This window comes from Euprymna scolopes, chromosome 39 (assembly GCF_053919585.1).
Source record: "Euprymna scolopes isolate OS-2025 chromosome 39, ASM5391958v1, whole genome shotgun sequence".
NCBI classification, from domain to species: domain Eukaryota; kingdom Metazoa; phylum Mollusca; class Cephalopoda; order Sepiida; family Sepiolidae; genus Euprymna; species Euprymna scolopes.
The window spans coordinates 17,856,015-17,872,973 of NC_136520.1; positions in this window are offsets into that span (position 1 = coordinate 17,856,015).

Below are 16,959 nucleotides of genomic sequence, written 5' to 3' on the forward strand. Positions count from 1 at the left end.
AACTGGTGGGAATCAAGCCGCTGATCAGCTACCTTGGATTTAACAGACTGGGCATATAGCTCTCTAGCATTTTTTATTACTCTTTTACAGTGGTTGCTGGCAGTCCTGAAATCAGCTTTAGTCTCAGTGCATCTATTACGTTGGTAGCTATGGAAAAAGTGATTTCTGTGCGCGATAGCAGCAGCACATTCTAGGGAGAACCATGGCTGGCTGTTAGGTTTTTGTTGGAATTTTTTAGATGGTATGAATTGGTCTATGCCTACAATTAACCATTCGGTCAGATCTGATACTATAGAGGACACATCCTTTTTAAACATGGAGTGCAGAGGTAAATCAGATATGAATGTACGGAAGCTACCCCAGTCAGCCATAGAGTATCGGTATACAGTACGGTGGAGGGGTACGTCTGGGGACTTCTTACATTTCGTTTTTATCTTGACTGATACGACGGAGTGGTCGGAGGATCCTAGAGGAGAATGAACGGAACATGAACATAGCTCAGGGGAAGTTGAGAGAAAAAGGTCTAGGAGGCTTGCATATTGACCGGGTGTATCGGGCACACGGGTGGGTTCGCGAACAATCTGAGTGAGCAATTCTGGTTTCTGATTGGTTGGTAGCAGAACGTGAATTAATTTCATTCGTCAGTTCCTAGCAGCATCGTTTATAAATAGAATCTCCCGACTGTGCGGGATCATACGCCACTATAGTTCAAAATATTGCAACACCACATTCAAGGGTTTTCCTTTATATTTCAGCCGTTTTCATTATTGTTATCTGTTGTATCTCCTCGGCCATCCCTCTTATTCCAATCTCTCCTATTTTCTTTCGGTATTGCTCCTAGTGCTCCTACTATTAGTGCTGTTATTTTCACTTTCTTCATCTTCCATATCCCTTTGAGTTCTTTGGCCAGTTACGTCTATTTGCTTCGCTTCTCTATCTTCTTGCTCTTCGCTCTGTGGTCTGCTAAACTGAAATATCTACAACCTGGCAAGACTTTTCCTTCTTGTTAACTATTATGACATCTGACATCTGATCTTCTTGCTTGGATGGGGTTATCTGTTTGTATATCTATATTCCATAGGATTTTGTGACTTTCATTTTTAAGTACTGCTGCCGGTTTGTGCTTGTACCATTTGTCAGGCTGTTCACGACGCAGTTGTCTGCATAATTCAAAGTGTACTGCTTTCCTCACTTGATCGCTGTCTATTTTTATCTTCTTTTTGGGGCTAGATTTTTTGTTTTTTTGTTTTTTGCATTCGATTATTATATGGTTTATTGTTTCGCCTCTTTATCAACAGAGTCTGCATTTGTTGTTTTCTTTTGTCTTGTCGATCCTTGCTTTAGTGTGGTTGATTTTAATTGCGTTATCTTGTTCGACTGTTATTAGGGATTCAGTTTCTCTGTTTAAGTCTCCTTTTTATAGTCATGTCCAAGTGTTTTCGTTAATCTAATATTTTGTCATTCTTATGAATCATTCGTGTAGCTGTTTCTCTTCCCATCTTTATATTTTCGTCTTATCCTTTTTTTTTTCTTTTTCGGTCTTGTTTATTTTTTTCAGTGCCTCTTGCTGCAATAATTATTTTTTCGGTGTTCTGCATTATGTATCTTTCAAATTATTTTATGTTTTTGTATCATTTACACAGTCTTTTATATAACCCAGTCCTCTACTTCCGCCTTTCCTTTTCAAATAGAGTCAGTCAGTATCATCTTCTGAGTGTCCTCCATTGTGCATAATCATGAGTTTCCTGGTCTTCTGATCTTTATGACTCAGTTCATTTGTAGCCATTATGTTTATCTGTTTGTGTTATCATCTCCGTTTGGTTGGGTACTACATCCTTTCCGTTGTCTTCCAGTTTCCCCCTTCTCATGATCATCAGTGCGCACTTTTCCATATCAAATTCCATTCGGATATCCTGACTGAAAATTCTGGTTGTGTTTATTAGTGTCTCTAGTTCCTTTTGGGGTTTTGCAAACAGTTTTAGATCATCCATATATAGGAATTGTAATAGAGGTAAATCAAAAAGATAGAACACCACATGGAATCAAAAAACTTTAACCACAAAATTTAAGTTGACCACCCCAAAATTGGAAAAAATAAAATAAACCATAATGTCGGCATCGACTGTCACCATACCAAATAGTTAGGAAGAGTCGAGGAGGGCGGAAAGATCGAGGAGAGAAAGAATTAAATGGATGAGTGCGAAAAGGACTGAGACCTTGGAGTGGATTATTACCACCAAAATCCAGTGAAAACCAATAGTCATTGCCAACGGGAAGTCAATAGCAAGTAGGCAAATTCATTTTCAAAGGTTATCGAAAGATAAGGAAAATACTGGAAATCTATCTAAATGAAACATTATCCATTTAATCTGACTAATGTAGTTTCAGATATATTTTGTTGTTGGGGTCCATTCACAATTTGGGGACTAGACAGATACTACAATTTGAAATATTTATTTACACAAAATATAAAAATTACAAGTTGAACAAATTAGACACAAGGCCAAGCGAAAGTGTGTATTATGGGTGTCATTGTGTACCCTTTGTCTCAAATACTTCAAATTGTCTATACTACTCTTAGCTAGAAATATCGCAGTCACCATAATACCACATTCACTCCAGGAGCTGTCCTACTCAAGATAAATCCCAATTTGAAAAAGTTTTATTGAAACCTAAATATTTACAAAAGTTAAATTCTATTGGCGGGGAAGTGGGGAAGCGACATCAAATTATTTTTTTAAATTGCATTTTCGGCGGTCGAAAGAATAACGTATGTAAGAACATAAGACTGTCTTAATAACTCTTAAAATGTAAATTAAAGACGAACAAAAAACAGAACGATTGATCAGGCTTGTGTGGCATTAAATGAGAAAGGCGACAAGAAGACTTGCAAAAGATTGAAGTAACAGAAATCCAAATCTATGTATCTATAAAAATGGAAGTGTCTGTGTGTATGTGTGTGTGTCTGTCTATCTGTATACATTTCCCTACGCAATAACTCTGTCAATTTTCAGTCTACAGGCTCGAAATTTGATATACCGGGTATTGAGATTTGGGAAAATATTTGCAATCCGTTTTCGACCAGAAATTTGGCTGTTAATGGGTAAAAATTCAACGATTTGACCTTTGAGAACTCTATCAAACTCCTCCGCTAATTTTGGGTATGAACAATTGAAATTTTAGATATAGATTTCTTTGGATATGGATCTAACTTAATACCTTGATTTGAGCACAAAACAATATATGTTGAGGGACCATAATAGGGGTCAAAGTTAAATAAATTGACCATTTTTTTTTTTTTTTTTTTTTTTCATGACGTGGTCTGTGGGTTCAAACACCGTACGTAAATTTCTTAATGTTTTTTCTTTTTTTCGTTCACTGGAAAAAAGTTTATATAAAATAATTTTATAAAAGAAGCAGTAGGTGCTCTAGTATGCAATGTAGAAAACAACATATATTTTGGACTAAGTTACTGCATAGAGGCATGGGAAGCTTCCACCGGGCGAATTCACGGATTTCGATGACAATAAACATATAGAAGTGTGAAATATATATATATGTGTGTGTGTGTGTGTGTGTTTTATATGTATATATATATATATATATATATATATATATATATATATATATATATATATATATATATATATATATATATATATATCATTAAATAAAATAGATGTTTTTTATCCATTAATTCTGTTTTGGATTCTTTCCACATTCCGAATAACGGTCTTTACTCCTAGAACTGGCTAATGTAATCGCCATATTTATCGTAAGTCCGAGTACTTTCCCAATCCTTCTGGATTCATAGTCAGGGATAGGTTGATCTGAATGGTTTGGGACAAATTATATAATTTTATTATATTTATTTCGTTGTTTAATTATTTTTATAACTTTATAATCATTTCAAGGTGTTACTATTATTGGTAAAGATTATTTTATATTGATAGTAGCTTTTTTAGTTTAGTTTTGTTAATGAAATATGCTTGAGGGAAAAATGTGGCCTAAACATATAGACAAGCAGGGAGACTCGACGTTGCCCGGAATTGGATGATGATCAACGAATGTTTCACACTCCCATGTTTTTATTGTCATCAAAATTGGTGGAATTGCACATCTTAAATTAAATCGATTAATTGCTTGCTCTAGTTGGAGACCCACCGCAGTGCATCGAGAGAGAGGAAGCTTCACATGCCTATAGCAGTGGCTTAGTTCTCAATACATTGTAGTCTTTATTGCACTGTAGAGAATCTATTCTTGGTTTTATAAAATTATTTTTATATAGTCTTGCATTAAAGTTTAAAATGCAAAAGTTAAGTATTATGCTTCAATTGTGCTCTAAACAGAAAAATTCATTTCAAACGCGCCCCTGTCATATCAAAGAACCTACTGTTACTGGTTGTGCAGTAATAATGGCTTGAATTTAAGTTAAAATAAAGAAATCAAGTATCATGGTGCACTTCTGCTTTAAACAGAAACCTTCATTTCGAACGTGCCCCTGTTATATTAAGGACCTTACTGTTGTTTTTATGTGTGTCAGATTGTGTGATAATAAAACTTCTCAAATACATCAAATGATGTTAGGCTGTATAAGGTGTTGACTTTGCTTGAAATCCCCAGTTCTCTCTTTCATCAGATTATTTCGATAATCTATAAATTGTGTATTGGATAAGTATCGAAGATGTTCAAATGCAATATTTATCTGCCAGGCACATAAAGTACCTTCCTGTGAAATTTCATAACAATCGGTCCAGCTGTTTCCGAGTCCAAAGGGAACGAAAACACACACATACACACACACTGAGAAAAGTTCCTTATATATATATATATATATATATATATATATATATATATATATATATATGTACGTATATATACACACACACACACATATATATATATATATATTGATTTTTTTTCTTGTGTATACTCTTCAGAAAACAAAAAAATATTTATTTAGAAAGAAGTAAGTCATGACAATGTAAAAAAATTCTATGAAAAAACATGATATATCTATTTAAGCAACTATAGAAACAAAATGTCTTTTTGGACTTTACATGGTCATGCCATATCTCTTTCTAAATAAAATTCTTGATTTTCTAAGAAGTATACGCAAGGAAAAATATTCAATATTAACATAAAAATAATTTATTCTTTTTTGCGTAACGAAACAGGTTTCTCTCACTCTCTCTCTCTCTCTCTCTCTCTCTCTCTCTCTCTTCCCCTGTCTGTCTGTCTCTCTCTCTCTTTCTCTCTCTCTCTCTCTCTCTCTCTCTCTCTCTCTCTCTCTCTCTCTCTGTACAGGAAGGCAGGCTCGAACCTGTACCGCGAAGGAGGAAAAGAATAGGAAAAAACGGGACGTCTTTGCTGTAACGACAGATTTTCACAAGATCAGTATTGTTTTGAAGCCGGCCTTTCAGACGACAAATGTCGAAAAATTGGCTAAAAACAGTAATTGTTCACCCTCAACTGGGCGCTTTTCAACAGGGAGGGGTCGCTTTTTTCGCCGATATTTTCGAAAGTCATCCCCTTTTTTCGAATGTCTTCACTTCCGGTTTGGCGATGGTCAAAAGAGCAAAGGCGTCATGTTTTCCCTTGTTCTTTTCCTCCTCCGCAGTATGGGTTCGAGCCTGCCTTCCTACTATCAATGTTTTTTTTTTCAACACACACCTCCAAACACTCGGGAAACACCGAGCTGAAATACTAGTATATATATATATATATATATATATATATATATATATATATATATATATATATATATATATATGGGAGAAATATGCACTGCTTTTTTGTTTTTAATCGTTGAATATCAACAGAAATGGTCGCCGCTCCTGCTCCTTATTAATTCTCCGCCTCTATCTACGTAAAGAAGCTTCTCCAACAGGAAACGTGAGTTTTTCTTTTCGTTTTTTTCTTTTCGTTTTTGTTTTAAGGTGGCGGGGGCATCATCATACATTGGTTGAAACGCGGGAAACGTAATGGACGTCTAAATACTGAAAGCAAACTAAATAAATGAATAAAATGGAGAAGATGAAAGTGAAGGAAAGCGGGCGGGTGGAGGGCGATCTAAACAGGACTGAGTGATTCTCGCCGTGTGGCGCCCTCTGTCGTTCGTATCTTGAGGAGGGATTTATTTTTCTCCCTCCCTCCTCCCTCCCTCTCTCTCTCTCTCTCTCTCTCTCTCTCTCTCACTCTCTCTCTCTTTCATTTTTCTCTTCGTCTTCTTCGTTCTTTTAAACTGCGTATTAGACTTTACGCAGGTTTGTAAACCTTTCCCATACTCGTCTCCCGATTTTTGGTCCTTAATCACCTCCTCCATCCACTGTGGGCTAGGAATGAGGAGCCCGCGAGTCCTACAAACCAACGTGGTCGGTCGGCTATGTTATCTTTATTTATGAATGAAGTTTGTCATACACTGAAAACAAAACTGACAAAATAATATAAAAGAAAGAAAAGAAAAAAGAAAGAAGCATAAAAAAGAAAGAAAAGAAAAAAGAAAGGAAAAAGACGATGAGACGTTCGTGTTTTTCCACAGAGTTTAACCAGTGCGGTCCTTTATCGAATACGACTAAGGTTTCGACTGCGAAAATCTAAAAGATAAGAGGTAGGGTTTGAAGTACACACGGATCCAAGCGGAACTTAAGCGACGCTAACACTTTTAAAGCCGCTGTTATTAACCTACTTTCTAACAGCACCTCCAACCACCCCTCCTCCTCCTCCGTTTCCGTGTACTCCACCCCTATCGCTCTCCTATTTAAATCGTTCTATAAACGAAAGTAAAGGTTGTTGTTCGTTACGAGATGTATCTGTACAAATAGACAAAGACAAAACTATACCTTCGAAGTGCGATCAGAGTAAGTACCTGTTCTGCCCTCAATGAACAATGGGTCCTTCCAAATTCAAAGTGCCCTTTGATTAATTCCTTCTTAGTTTTTCGTGTTTTTATGGGATGATCATTTTTACTTTTTTTTTTTACAAAGAAGTCACCACTAATCAAGGCCCAGATGCTATTCGAGGATAAGAGTTAATAAGTGTACAGTGGTCAATGGGACAATATCGTAGTAATTATTAGTATTGGAAATGTGATAAATTGGATTACTTCAGAATAACAGCTCATCAAGAACTTGTTTCCGTTAGACTTGAAAACGGCCATATTATAATCAGCTGGAAAGCAGGCAAATGGAAAAGACAGGTGTGCAGTTCTAAGAAAGAAGCTTTGATCATGGAATCTACGTTTAGGTTTAGGCACAGATAAAGAGTGGATGAAATTATTGATAGTGTTTTTAGCTAGACGAGTATTTCTCATAAAAGTTTGGCGAGAGGTGGCATAGATTTCAGCTTAGACCAGCACTTGCTATGAAAATAACGATAAAGCAGAGACAGGCTCGCAACGTCCCTTCTGTGAGAAAGAGGTTGCAAGGCCACGAAGTATATTTTGAACTCTGTCATGCAGGATATGTACTTCTAGGATGTGGCAACAGTACTCCATCCTTGGACGTACCTGGCTCTTATATAGGTAGAGAATTGCATCAGCAGTGAGATATCTACTGATAGAAGGATCCCACCATTTTCCCAGCGACCTTGGCACCAGATTTGATGTATGCATTCCATTTTAGATCAGGAGTAATGGTCAAGCCCTGGAGCTTGTCAAAACATGGAGCCTCCCCAAGATGAAAGCCATCCATTTCAATTGATGCCAGATGGTGATCAGAGCGTTGATGATGTAAAGACAGAAGCTTGGTTTTAGATGCATTAAAAGTAATCAGCTACTTCTTTCCCCATTGTACCACATGCTCAAGATCAGAGGAAAGAGGATCAGAGAGAACTTAATCGTTTATGGTCTTTGATGTGCTGCCATAGATGTTAATGTCGTCAGCATAAATGTCTACGTATGATCTAAGGATGTGATTTGGAAGATCATTGATGTAGATTAGGAAGAGAGTTGGGCCCAGGATGGACCCCTGAGGGACTCCAGCATTAATACTGTGAGCTGCTGATTTCTGCCCATCAACCACTACTCTTATGAACCTATCAGAGAGAAATGATTTAATAATTGAGGAGTCATTTCCAGCTATACCGTAGCGGGAAATCTTCTGAAGTAGACCTTTATGCCATACTCTATCAAAGGCCTTTGATATGTCAAGAGCAACTGCCCTAGAAAGGAAGCCACCGTCAAGAGATTCACTAATCCTATGAGATATAACCATAAGCACATCTGTAATAGATCTAGCAGAACGGAAACCATATTGTATGTCACTAAAAAGTTTAGTTTTTTGAGGTGGTTGACTACTTCTCAATTTAACACGGATTCCAGCAAGTTACTCATGATGCACAGGAGACTTATAGGTTTGTAGTAAGAGGGAAATGACCGATCACCTGAATTCTTAAATACAAGGCATACTAACGAGGTTTTCCAGGCTGTTGGGAAGACAATGCTTAAACAGCTTTGTAAGTATGGAAGTTGGTTCTGTTTGAAGTTTTTTGAGCACTATAAATGGAGTGCCGTCAGGGCCAGTTGCTTTACTGGAATCAAGGTTTTTGATTAGCTTGGCAACATCGCGCACATATATTTGTATGTTGCATGGAGTTTTTTTCTGATACAGGAGGAAATACTGGGGATTGGCGGCCTTGATCGCATAGGGTAGAATTAGCTGCTAAGTTTTTGACAAAGTGTTTGGCTTTGTCCGATGCTACCGAGATAACCTCAGGTCCATTGATGATAGTTGGGATAGAGCATACGCTTCTGTTCAGGATCCTGTTTGCTATTTGCCAAAACTGGTGGGAACCAAGCCGCTGCTAAGCTACTTTGGACTTGATGGACTGAGCATACAACTCTCTTGCGTTCTTTATTATTCTTTGACAATGGTTGTTGGCAGTCCAGAAAGCAGCTTTGGTTACAGTACATCGATTATGTTGGAAGAAATGGAAAAAGTAATTTCTGTATGCAATGGCAGCAGCACATTCTGGAGAGAACCACGGTTGGCTGTTAGATTTTTGCTGGAATTTTTGGGTAAGAATGAAACGGTCTATACCTACAATTAACCATTCCGTCAAGTCTGATACTATAGAGGCACATCCTTTTTAAACATGGAACGCAGAGGTAGATTTGATATAAATGTACGGAAGCTATCCCAGTCAGACATAGTGTATTGATATACCGTAGGATAGAGAGGTACCTCTGAGGCATTATAACATTTCGTTTTTATCTTACCTGATACAAACGAGTGGTCGGAAAATCCCAGCGGAAACGGAACGGAAGATGAATATCTAGGTGACTTGCATACTGGCTATCAATGTCGGGCACACGGGTGGGTTCGTGAACAATCTGAGTGAGGTCATAAGCAATAGAGAAATCATGACAAAACCTCCCCTCATCAGCATCCTTTTGAGTGGGTTAACCATTTCACATTGTGAACATTGTATTCTCTACACACGTGAATATTAGCTGAAGGATGTTCAGATAGGATGTGGTCAACATGCTAAGATATGCTTTTAAAGTTAGTAACTCTGCTATTGTGGGGGCGATAGAAAGTAAATATAAATGCAGTAGCGTGAGCAAGTGCAACCCGGAAACACATATAATTTAGGATCTTTTCTGGAGATGTCCCTACCAGATGGAAAAGCCATCTTTAATATAGCCACATATTCCATGCCCATGGCGATTTTGGGAGTAAGATGTGCAAGTTAAGTTAGAGTATCCATTAACTACAATCTCATCAAGTGAAATAGTCGGTCCAATGCCAGTTTCGCTTAGGAATAATAACAAGAGCAGGCATTAGGAACACGATTGTTCAGAAAGTGGTTCTAGGAGAGGAAGTTTCTGCAGAATGCCGGATTTGTGGTAAGACCTCAGAGTCAATTGCGCACCTTGCAGCAGGGTGTAGTGGACTGGCCCAGAGAGAGTATCACAAAAGACACGATCGCATGAGACTTCGGATATATTGGGAAGTGTGTAAGAGGGTTGGGGTGAAGTGTGCCGAAAAATAGTTTGAGGAGGTGCCTGATGAAGTGAAAACAAGTGAGGATGGCAAGGTAGAGGTATAGTGGGACAAAAGTGTCATAACGACCAAGCAATTGGAACATAATCGTCCGGATTTGGTCGTCATTGACAAGGTCTCAAAAAAACTGGCAGATTGTAGACTTCTCAGTACCCTGGGACAGGAATGTGAGAGAGAAGGAGAATAAGAAGTGGAGCAATTATGCTCCATTGGCCTTGGAGATAAGGCGTATACACGGGGTTAAAGCACAAATAATCCCGGTCGTAGTTGGTACACTAGGAGTAGTATCAAGTCGTCTGGAAGGAGAATTGAAAAAACAACAAATCCCCGATGTTTTAGGCGGCTTTCAAATCTCTGCAATTATAGGTACTACCAACATCCTTAGAAAACCCCTTGCTATTTAAAGCTCCTGGTTTGAAGCCGGGATTAAGCGAAATCCTTTGGAAATGAATCCCATTCCTTTCCAGATAAGCGAAATCAGAATTATTATTATTATTATTATTATTATTATTATTATTATTATTATTATTATTATTACTATTATTATTAGTATTAGTATTATTATTACTACTATTATTATTACTATTACTATTATTATAACTATTATTATTACTATTATTATTATTACTACTATTATTACTATTATTCTTATTATTACTGCTATTATTATTACTATTATTATTATTATTATTTGAATTATTACTATTATTATTACTATTAGAATTATTACTACTACTACTATTATTATTGTTTTTATTATTATTATTATTATTATTATTATTATTTGCATCTCGTTTTTGTTTTTGTTTTTGTTTTTTTTTACAGCAAAGCAAATCAATAATCAATAATCCATAAGCAAATCAATAATCAATAATCCATAAGCAAGTCAATAATCAATAATCCACCAAATTTTACAATTAAAATAAAATTTTAACTTCATTCATAGAGAGAAGGCACATAATTTTCATTTTGCCTATCAATCGTCGACTATTTTTAACTGTTTATGAAAACTTTAATGTGACATGGTATACACTCATGACGAACTGATATAATTTGGCTTTTAAAACCAAAATAAATATTTTGTTGTCTTACAATTTGAAATCAATTACAAGTAAAGCATTTGAGAAAAAACAAACACGAAAATTATCTGGGGTGTATGTAATATTTGAAAATTTACAAAAATCAAGACAATCTCTAATTGAATATTTATAAATTTTAAAAGAATCGGAATCGGGAATCGTACGGAACCGGAAATTTAGAACGGAATCGGTAATTGTATCAGAATCGGAAAAGATTTTGGAATCGTCTCACCACTAATTTATATAGGATATAAAGTAAGAGATCGATCACTTGTTGCTAATTACAACCATTAAAATGCAAGTTTTTCAAACATAACTCAATCTCAAATTGATAAATATCTCAATAGTCATTTAAAAACTCAGCATTATGGTATGTGGTTTTATTAGTTTTATACTCGTATGATTATTAGATTAGAAAGTTTCATTGTTATATCTGTTTTCTCCTTTTTCTTTTTCTTCTTCTTCTTTTTTTCATCTATTCGTCACAATTTCCTTTATTCAGGAGTGTTTTCTAATACAAACAAGCCTACACTCTGCTTCTCATGGTTTAGCGGGTCAAAGTCTCCAAATGCATGGCTTTGTCTAATTACTTCCTTCGAAGTTTTCCTTGGTATGTCAATCTTGCTGAGATTTAAGGCATTTATGTTTTTACAGTGATTTATCCATAATGATGAACGTACATAATCAACCAGTTTGTTCTAGGGATTACCGCATCAAGAAGGCAAATGTAGTGCATTTGCAAAATGTATCTCAACATTTGTATTAACCAATGGGTTAACACATCAGTCCGAAAGCCACTAGAGGATAAGAGTTAATAAGATTGTATGATTGTCAGTTGAGAGATGAAGAACATTACGAGAGGAATTTAATTTATAGAATCAACAAAGAATCTTTGCGGGAACGGTTCATGACAAGAATTTTTTTATATTGATTTGCAGACGACTATGCTGTAGGATGTAAGGAACCAGTTCAGTGTAATGTGTTCCACCACCGGAAATACATTGCGAAGCAGTATAGTGCGTGGAAGTTCCGCCTGGACCTAGTTACATGCAGGGGAAAAAAACTTTTCATGTTGTAGTAGATTGACTAGTTCTTGCTGTGAATATCTTACAAGAAGGAGCCAGAGATTGGGGCTCAGCCGAACACGTATCGAAATAATGATAGAGAGACTAAAAATCCATCTTCTTTGATAAAGAGGCTGTAAGGAACTATAAGATCTCATCGCTATAAAATTGTGAAGACGTCCCATTTCACCCAATCAATCCTAAGCATATCATTGAACCCCATCCCAAAAATTGAATATTGTAAATTGTAAAAAATCCGAATAAAAAAGCTTTACCTTTTTTATTTTTATATTTTTGTTAAACTTCTTCATTGACTACCAGGCAACGCCAGGTCTTTTTGCTGGTTTTATATACAACCAATTGAATTCTTTTTAAAGTATATTAACGCAGGGTATGGACAGCATACCCTGCGCACGTAAAAAGAGCGTTGGTAGGTGCTCTAGACACAGCGCTCTCAACACTGTCGTTCGGCCATTAAACTGTTCAGCTTCAACAAAAATGATCACGAACGGCTCGATAGCGTTTTTCCACTCAATGGACAAGTCGTTGCAATGAAATCAGATTAAATACATTATTTATCTTTGAGTTACAACTTCAGTGTGCTGATGTCATCGTGTTTTAATAGATGTATTATACTGAAGGATGATATCTCAAGTTCAGGCTAAGGGGCCAAAAGGGTTTTACTTGGATAGAAGGATGGTCACAAAGAATAAATAAATTGGCGACAAATCAGGAAAGCGGTAGCAGAGGGTCGCAAGTGATCAAAATACACTGCTATTCTCAACAAATCAGTTTATCAATGCCATCATGTGCTAAATTGGCCAAGCGTTTCGAGCCTAACTTCATGTTGTTTCATTTTTTTTTTTTAATTTGGAGTTGAAGCAGATTATCTCGAGCAACCGTTTCCATTGATTTTTAACGCTTACAACATTGAAGATATCAATTTTAATCAAAATAGACGTTTCCTTTTTCTAAAATGCCTGAAATATTTAAAGGCAAAAACTAAATTTGTAAGAATAAATGTTATTGTAATAAAAAAATCACTTGTGTTTATTCTTTAAATAACATGTTCAACATTTTTCAGGATCAAAAATGTCGTCTACATATTTTCTTGTAAAAATGTCATCATGCCCGAGACGGAAGATGACAAGTACTTCTGCCGCATCTACGGAATGTCGGTCACAGCATCCCTTTTTCTTAACAGAGTACAAATTCGACGCCAAAATCTAGTGGAGAATCTCTTCTCGCCCTTACTATTTCTTTCTCATAGAACATATTGGTACTCTTTATCGACTCTATCGTTATGGAACACATTACATCGGGACTGCGTCTCTGCAGACTACATCTGGTCATATTATAGTCAAATTAAAACAAATACTTGACATAACTCGGACAGACAAGTAATAAATAACCTTGTTCATTGTACGTATCATTTTCAATCGTTTCATAATATTCTTCGTTATAAAAATTCTAATCTATCCATCGAATTAACTCTTATAAGCCGATGATGAAGGTTTTCATACTGGACTTCTCTCTTTTTGCTATTAAGTCCCATTTGACTTCTCTTTGTGCTACTGCACTGCCCGGAAAAAAAAACAATTTTCATTATTTCAGCTGTTTTGAAAGCTTTCCAATCGGATTATATGCATCGTCACGCTGGACTTATTTTGGAATACATTCTCTCTAAAGAACTATTTGGTATTTCGAATCAAATTGAGAGGATTTTCATGCAAGCTGAAATATTATGCGCGGTTTGTTTATATATATATATATATATATATATATATATATATATATATATATACTAGCGGGAGTACCCGGCGTTGCCCGGTTGTTTGGAGGCGTGTGTGAAAGTAAAGAATAAGCGAATAATAAGCCTGTTTAGATATAAAAAACAAACGATGTTAAATTTCTTTATAAAATCGACGAAACCAAAACCCAAAAAAGGAACAGCGAACAACCGTAAAACTTCTTTAAAAAAGAGATCGGAAAACAAAAAGCAAAAATCAGGGGGAAAAATTAGTAACGTGTTCGGAAAAACAAACATAAAAAAACAGCGAAAAGCGAAAGAAAACAAAATGACATAAACAACCCTTGGATTCGTTTAAGTCCATGGTGCATTTCACCCAGTAGACAGCATAGAAAGAAAAAGTTACGTTAAAATTCCATTCCAGTTTTTTAAGCAAGTACAAAACGAAATAAAGCGAAAAAAATGGCATAAATAACCCTTCGATTCGGTTAAGTCCATTATATTCCAGGTTTTTTAAGCAACTACGAAGTAAAGAAAACCCAAACCGGTGTTCCTTCGTAACTGTCCCTTGTGAACGATCCCGCAACGGTGTAAGTGGTGGCGAGGGAAGGGGGAATTTATTAGAGAGAAAAGAATTTACTACTTCCATTGATTGTAACCGATTTTCGCAGTGAAATCTCAGCAGAAAAATATAGGAATCTAGGATTATCGAGGAAGTGGAGAGATAATAGGCCTATAACACACCTCAGATATTGTGCTGCAGTTTGTGCATATTACATTTGCATGAAATGTCTTGATATTTAATCCTATAAAGGCCAAAATTAGAGGGGAAATATGAGTTCATATTATATATATATATATATATATATATATATATATATATATATATATATATATATATATATATATAGGGATATATATATTTTTTACATTTCCAACATTTTTTCACTTTTTTATTTGGCAATTTATAACTACAATCAATTGCGGTTTCCCTTAATGTCTTAACTAGAAAATTCTAGCATTGCTACAAATACAATTTGCTAACTTATTTACGTCCTCTGATTAGAAGAATAACAAGAATAGCATTCTTTGAAACTTCGCGGAATAAGGACTTTGTAAATTGTTTTTTGGAGTGTTCAGTCGAACAATAAATTTTAAATGTAAAGTTCAACTTACAGTTTTGATTTTCTTTCTCTTATAATAAGCTCTACTCTCTATTGCGTATTGAGCTTTTCTAATTCGGTTGGGATTAAATTTTCTATATATAAATACTGTTATTTATATTAGTTTGAAGTTTACCATTGCGTATAACAGGTAAACACTACATCCCTTTCTTTTCATTAATATAATTATATATATATATATATATGTATATATATATATATATATATATGTATATATATATATATATATATATATATATATATATATATATATATATATATATATATATCAACAGACCCGAGATCTACAGAAATGGGCTCTGAGGCAATGGAATAAACTATAGAGAAACAGACATATAGTTGTGTATATATTAGATTATATATCCATCTATATATATATAAGATTGTTTTTGTGTTTTGTATTACACTCTCTCTTTATGTATATATATATATATATATATATATATATATATATATATATATATATTACAATAGAAAAATGCGAGTATGAAAAGTAATATGGTTAAGCTTAAACATGGAAAAGTAAAGGACTAGTTGTTTAAACTGGAAAAGGAAAGGAAAAGATATTCTAGTAAAAAATATAATACATTTATAACTTAAAATATTGCAACATTAAGAATTGATTATAAATGTTAGAAATTGAATGGTATTAAATTAACATTTTTGGGACCAGTAAAGAACACAGGAAAACGTTACATTCATAATCAAATATGGCGCCTGTAAACCAAAAGTAACGTCTATATCCCTTCACACAAAAATCTCAGTATAACCGAGATCGCTTGAACAGACGATATTCATACCAGTGTTTAACAATAAACACATCCATAGTTTCTTCTATCTCTAAAGGAATTACTAAACTATCAAAGAATGAACGGTTGTTTTATAAAAATATGTTGTACTATAATGAGGTTCTATTCATATCAGGTTAAAATAAATATTTTTATTTATTTATGTAGTTGAGCAAGTTTGTTTACATTGATTATAAGTAGCCGAGTAGATTTTCTAGCAAATTTACTTTTGGTAAATGTTCAGTTTTAAGAAATCTTTTAATTCAATCTGATTAATTTTAAGCTTCGTTATTATATTTTACGAATTACATTTCATATAGTTTATGATTAACTTCTAGCTTATTTTTAAACCTAAAAACAAAAAATCATAAGTTTGGCTAAGATTTTTTTTAAAAATCAAATATGGCGACATACACCTTAAAATGTCGTGTGCTTTGAATTTCAACAGGTTTTCTTCTAAAGTGTGACAACATATTCTATAATAAATAAGATCTTTTTACTCTTGTGACTTTTAAGGATTTTAATTTCATATTACCAACATTTATTCTCTTAAATCCAAGGAAAAAAGATCTCCAACTGAGTTTTTTTTCTTTCGAGGAACATAAGTCTGTCTCTGATTTCCACCATTCAACGAAACAAGTATAAGATGCACTAAATTAAATACCATGTGTTCTATATAAATACATCTTTAGCTTCGGAATGTTTACTAGCGATAAATATGCTCTGAAAGTGTTAATTCATTTTTACTGAACTTAATTATTTGTTGCAATTTGAAAACAATTTATTGAACTTATAGGTTCGTATATTTTACATATTTCTTTATAATCGTATATATATATATATATATATATATATATATATATATATATATATATATTATTATTATTATTATTAACTCACCACATTTGGTGAGATTATTCGGACTCCATATTATATTGGTTGTTATATACAAGATATATTTCTAAGGCGCATAAATAATCGAGCATGAAACCTTCCAATCGACTCTGAATTATTTTTTTATATCGATTTCGAGTACCTGTGCGAATGACGCCCAAATTACATGATTATCCGACATAACTTTCTTATATTT